The sequence below is a fragment of the Acromyrmex echinatior genome, chromosome 8, assembly GCF_024713525.1.
Source record: "Acromyrmex echinatior isolate Ae372 chromosome 8, ASM2471352v2, whole genome shotgun sequence".
Lineage (NCBI taxonomy): Eukaryota > Metazoa > Arthropoda > Insecta > Hymenoptera > Formicidae > Acromyrmex > Acromyrmex echinatior.
Window position 1 is genome coordinate 7,422,839 of NC_141859.1, and position 6,366 is coordinate 7,429,204.

Consider the following 6,366-nt stretch of genomic DNA (forward strand, 5'->3'; position numbering starts at 1 on the left):
AATAACTCGCAGGCTATTGTGATAACGAATGTTACGTAATATACAGCTGCGATATATTTTTGTTTCCCGAAGGCACATCGAAGAAGCTTGCATCCATTGGTTGGATAAAAAGTAGCTAATCACGGTCTCGGACCGTATTTTGGAAATGTGCGCACGGCGTGTGTTGTGCAGCGAGCGTCAAGAGTCGCGCCACCCTTGCGTGCAGCCAAGCGCTTGTAATACAAACTCCAATGTAGTATGTAGTACCCACACGATGCTGTCACAAGTGCTCACACGTCATTGTGACATTGTGAGCGCCCACGGGAGTGTGAGGAACCAGTTGTCGAGAGCAACAGCTGCTCGACCCGTAACCCACATACATCACCACACGTCATTGTTCGCAGCGTGCATTATTCGAAACAGGTATAGGGACGCACCTTGGCGTTGCGTCACTAGGGGGACACTAGACCTAATGGATGTACGTCACCGAGGGGCTAAGGAATGACCGATGGGCGTTGCGCAATCGTATGTGAAACTGGCGAGTCTATTTATCATGATGATTTTTATGTGCGTACATAATTATTAATCGAAAAGGCGAACGAATAACATCGGAATAATTTATCCAACAGTTCTAAACTGTGTTTCCTATCTTTTTATACCTCGATAAAAAAGAATAAAGAAAGAAGATACGATTGACGTTCAGCGTCGCGTTCACGAAATTGCATTATTTATTTCCGGTTTCTATTTGCCGTATGTTCTCGATACAAGATGTATAAGAATGACGAAATAAATACATCACGATACACATCTATCGCATTCTATTTATTACGGTGATTTATATCCTCCGCAAACGCTGTACGAGTCAAATTCCGTGTTCGTTCTCTCTCGGCGAGGCTTTTCGGTAGCGACCGGCGAGAAACGTCAGGTAGATTTGTAGGTGGAAACAAGGCCGTCTGTCACGTGGCGCGGCTTTGACGGGCTGTCGCCGAGGCGAGAGATAAAATGCGTTTCCATTTCCTCGCGCGCGCGCACGAAGCAACGGTGTGTGCCCCTCGTGCAATTTCAATATGAAACTGTGAATAATGCATGCCGGGGGATTCCGAGCCGCCGACATCGTCACGCAGCTCACATCCTCCCGCGATGTAAAACTGAGATAGATGGAACGCGGTAAGTTTGAATAATGAGCGCCCGTAACGATGATACGACGGCTACTCCCGCGAGCGTCACCTCCCCGGTAGCGTGGCACCGAGAGTCCTGGAGTCCTTCGCTGGAAAATCCAACGCGGAGTCGTATAAGTCAGTCTAGCCGACTCATTAGCCAGTCCACTGAAGGCCATTTATCATTCAAAACCCGGCGGAGTATAGTCTTGCCGCGATACATTGTACCTACCACTTGATTCCTCTGCATGCGAAATTTATGTCCCCTATAGTATTCCTTTCCTCGAACGCTCGAAACATCTTTTCACTCGAAGCTCGAAATGCGTTTGGCGAAATGCGTTTTTCAACTGGTTCTACACACTGAGTTGCGTACTCGATTCGACGAGTGATCGTTTGTCTACCTTTGTCGTTTAATTGTGAAATAAAATTGTTATTACGTTATTTGTGGAGTTTGAAGAGACAACGACGCGTACACTAAAAAGTATCGGTGTGGATTTAACATTATATAATTTTCATTGTGTTGATGTTAATATTAACACAAACGTGATGTGAATTTAACAATAAATTTTAAATCCACATGATGACGTTGATATAAACATCAAGGATTATAAATCCATACAGACATTTTTTAGAATGTAGAATTTATAAGGTAAATGTAATAACAGAATATGCTTATTGATTGAGAAATCAACAATATGTTCATAATTATTTAAGTATATTTATCAATAACAGTAAGAAAAATAGCAAATTATATAAAAAGAAGAAGTTAAATATTTTGACTGCTATATAAAAGAAGAAATGCCAATTACGTCAAATCTTAAATAAGGCTTGAAATAATAAAGCTTTTCAAATTGACGATCCAATTTGAAAAATTTGTGAGATTATTATTATTTCAGTCATATATCTAAAGTAAATGTTAATTTATAATAAATTACATATAGAATTTTTCTAATATCTAAGTTTGACCGCAGTTGGCTTCTTCTTAGTTGATTTCAATATTTTGTATCAAAATATTCGGTCCAAACAGGATCTTAGTGCTTAAATATTTCCATTTGAAACATTCGGTCTTGAAACGCAATTCTAACGGAACTAGAACAGTAATATCATAAATTAAGTTAACAAGCAATTTAGTTATATTGATGCTCACGCAGACATTTTAGATTAATCTTAATATCTTTTGCATTCCATGCCAGCGTCCTAAGTCTTTAGACCACCGATGGATACTTATTGTTAGTAACATTTTTCGCAACAATTCGTATACATGGAAATACATATTTAAAATATAAGTGAATGAAAGTACGCATTCGAAATATTTACATTTTACTTTTTGCTCGGATTAAATCAGTGTACAACGACTTTAACGTGCACTTTAATGCGCACAAATGCGCCCAACCAAATTCGTTAATGGTGTCTGCATTTAAAAATTGTTTAAAACATTGTACTATATTTATCTAAACATGTATGTTTTTTCCGACAGTAGAAGAAACTAAAAATTGAATTAAAAAAAATTTATTTCATTCAATGTTCACTTACTAGTACAATCGCTATGATGTGACACTGTAAGGTATCAATGAAATTTTGCTTAAGTGTTCTTTTTTAGATTTATATAACAGCATATATTTTTTCGATCATCGACAAAACAAAGTTTTATGTGGATTGCTTTTGTAATGCTAATCAATAATAATAGAATGAATTATATCTTCTTATGTTAATTTAATCATTAGGACTTTTATTTTATGTATTACCTAAAAAAATATATTGACATGTGTATACTTCATATTTCATATGGATTGTTTCGCAAAATTCTACAGATAGGATGAGTCATTCTGCTTTATTCATTTAACAGCACATCGATGTTGCGAGACTTGAGTTACCTCACATCGCGTCTCGACTTACTCAGTAGAGGATCTTCCCACGAATCTTCGCAAAACAAGAGGCCGGATTAACATTATCTCACTATCCGATCCATCTTGATCTTTACGACTATTCATCGAACATAAGAAACAACAATCATTACACCTATAAATATACGATTAACGTTCATGTCAGAAATCTGATTAGAAATCTTCGTTAAAACGTGAATCGCTTCAACATTCGAGATCGTGGATAAAGTGGAGAAACTTGATGAAACGAAGTATTAGTGGAGTATTTGAACCTTCATCCCTGGTCTGAAAAGTGAATATTCGCGGAATTGTTTCGCGACTAACATTGGTCGACCGACCAGTCGAATCGCGGCAGATATTAGGAGGATACTCAACGCAGTGAGAGGAAACAAGCACAATGGGTTCGCGCCTTCCTAATCCCGTGGAATCTCTCGGCCATATGTAAGGATTACGTTGGTCCGACTCAACATGGTCGCGTTGTCGCGCTAAAGCCGCGGACCTACCATTAGCCACTGGCGCGGGCATTCACTGGGGTAGCCAGGTCCGCAAGCTTAGAGACGCTATCAGCGATGGCTTAGTTGGCCTTCTTTCTATCTCATCCCATGATCCGACTAGGTGGTACTTGGTCCTGGTTACAACACGTTCGCCACGATGCTCGGTAGGTGTAACGAGCCGATAGTTATCTTCATCGCTGAGAAGCTGAAGACGATAGCGCGACTTCGAATGGGGATAGGTAGGTAGAATACTGGCAATAGGTAGAAGGAATAGTACCTGCCAAGGTAAGGATGGTACTTGGCAAGAGGTTTACGGCTGACGCTGGACGTTATGCGCTCGGCAGTGTTCATTATGATCATCCTTCTACGATTTGCTATTACGTTAAAGCGACTGAAAATAGTCGTGTTACAATTTAATTCCTTAACTTCTTATTACTTGCGGATGTCCAGCGTCTATCACGACACCTTATAAATTTGTTAAATGTATGAATGCTATTTATACACGTAATTATATTTAATGTAAATTGTTTCATAATTAAAAAATCTTTTGCATTTATTTTTATCTAAATGTTCAGAATATTATCAATTTTTTATTTAATTGTAATTCAACAAAAAGACAGTAAAGTGATACGGTATTGTTATTTTGTATATAAATTTTATATACAAGGAAATAGGATATATACTTCCAATTGATATAATAAATATTTTTTTATATTTTTATAATTTCATATTTTTAATGGCAAAATATTTATAATTTAAACTTGTATATAAACACAAGTAGCTATTAACTCAAAAGAAAAGAAAAAATATGCATATTATAAAATCTAATCTTGAATTTTTATCTGTAATTCAAATGTGTACGTGCCTCTTTTTAATATTTAAATAAATATATAATAATAATAATACAAAACTACTTAAAAATTGAAATCACTCATTATACTCTGTTATAATACTGATTCAGGAGATTCAAACTAGGAATCAATCATGTAATTTTTTTCCTTAGGACAAAAACGTGAAAATTTTTTGTATGTATCACTGAATGCATAGCTTAGCGCTCAATTGTCTCGCTCACTTACGTAAAATTTACGTACGATAACATTCTATAAGGATTAAAGAAATTTAGACGTTAATTGTTAGCAAACAAATATTTTAGAATTACAAGGGATTCAGAATTAGTGGAATATCGCGCCGAAACAACCGTTGAAAGCATCGTTTTTGTTCGCAAACAGATGGAGATTCGATTTATTATTAAAGCCCGCAGATTGTTGATCTCGAAGCGCACGTTAAAATAATTAGCCCCTGATTAAGCATAGCATTTCGTTTCGGCGCAAATGACGGGCACGGCTGGAAAACGTGCCGAGTGAAAATTCGATTCGCCGTGTCGGGTGATCGACAGCAAAAAGTCATCTTGAAAGCCGCAGCCTGTCACTGCGCCCCATACCTGGTTCGCCATTCCTATTCACCGTACGGGCGTCCGAAACGTTGAAGGACAGCCCGGCGGGAGCGCGGCGCGCCGAAGTGGATTCGTGTTGTCAGAAAGCGAAGCGCCGCGCACACGTTAATTTGATTTTCCTCGGCGCATTTTGGTAACGGGCGTCCCTCGCACGTTCCCTACCTTCCGAGGTCGCGACGTCGAGCGCGTTACGTGTCTGCGGAAGACGGGACCGGGCAATTTATCAATCCAGGAGCGCGCGAGAACGACTCCTGGCCGGGCGGGTAATTTAACAAGATTGATGCGAAGCCGACATGCCACAGTTTCGCAGCTCGCCGTGAAGGGGGTCGAAGTCAGTGCGCGCGTTGGTCGGTGTCGGTGTTAGTCGGGAGCCGTTGGGGTGACGTCGGTGCCGTCGGGAGCGGGTGGTATAAGGGTGGCAAGCCAGACGTGTGAGCGACTGGTTATTAGGAGGCCTCATCACGCAGCCCGGCGCAGAATCACGCGGGCATTAAAACAACGCCGCGCGACTGATGGCGGTTGCTAACATCGTCGTGGCTGCCAGTTTCGTCGGTGCACTGCGCGCGTAACGTGCTTCTTGACAAATGTCGGTATATCGTTATGAACTTCGCGAGCAGGCAAATGAAATCGGACGTTTCTTTTTTTCTTTCTTCCTCTTGATGGACGGTTTATATAGACGAACCTGCCGCTCTATATTTATCCACGTTGATTAACACCACGACAATCCATCATTTTACATTTGAAATGCCCAGGCTGTCGGCGTTTGTACAAAAATGAATATGAAATGTATGATGTTAATGCGAACGTATAGCGAACGTTATAAATATGGCGTGAGAAATACCAAGTTACTTATGTAATTTCGTATCTATAATATATTTCTATATCTACACGAAAAAAGAATGATTTTTTTTTGAAGGATCTAAAATTTTTACTGGATATAGAATACAAATTTGAAAATAATTTTTTTGATTGGATAATCAAAATAATTATGTTGTAAATCAAAAATTAGAGAAATAATGAACAATGTTGCAAACAATTTTAATATTCTAGTAATCAGTTTGAGTTTCAAATAAAATTACTTTTAGATCTATATTCAGCAAAATAATTCTTTACGCGTATATATTTATTATTCTATATTTTATCAATCTATATTATAATGCTAATAATAACGGAACTTTTTTTTCTTTCTTCTCTCTCTCTGTCTCTCTCTCTCTCTCTTTCTTGTTTTATAATATATTTATCGCACATGTCAGAACACATTGAAAGATTTCTCATTACACAATTCAATTATCAAAAATACATTACCTATGCTATTTTTAGAAGCTTCGACACTATCATTCGCTGTTGTATTAAAACTTCCATATGGAGTTACACGACTGGCCATAAGTCTACGTTATACG

General features: G+C 38.5%; 1 long non-coding RNA gene across 1 annotated transcript in view; it reads left to right on the forward strand.

The window, feature by feature from the left end:
* The window catches only part of LOC147908722 (uncharacterized), a 42,932-nt gene extending 37,066 nt beyond the window's left edge, over nt 1-5,866 (forward strand). Inside the window, exon 3 of the long non-coding RNA XR_015545888.1 lies at nt 73-5,866. This is a non-coding gene — a long non-coding RNA (uncharacterized LOC147908722). The remainder of the gene's footprint in view (nt 1-72) is intronic.
* Nucleotides 5,867-6,366: the final 500 nt, after the last annotated feature.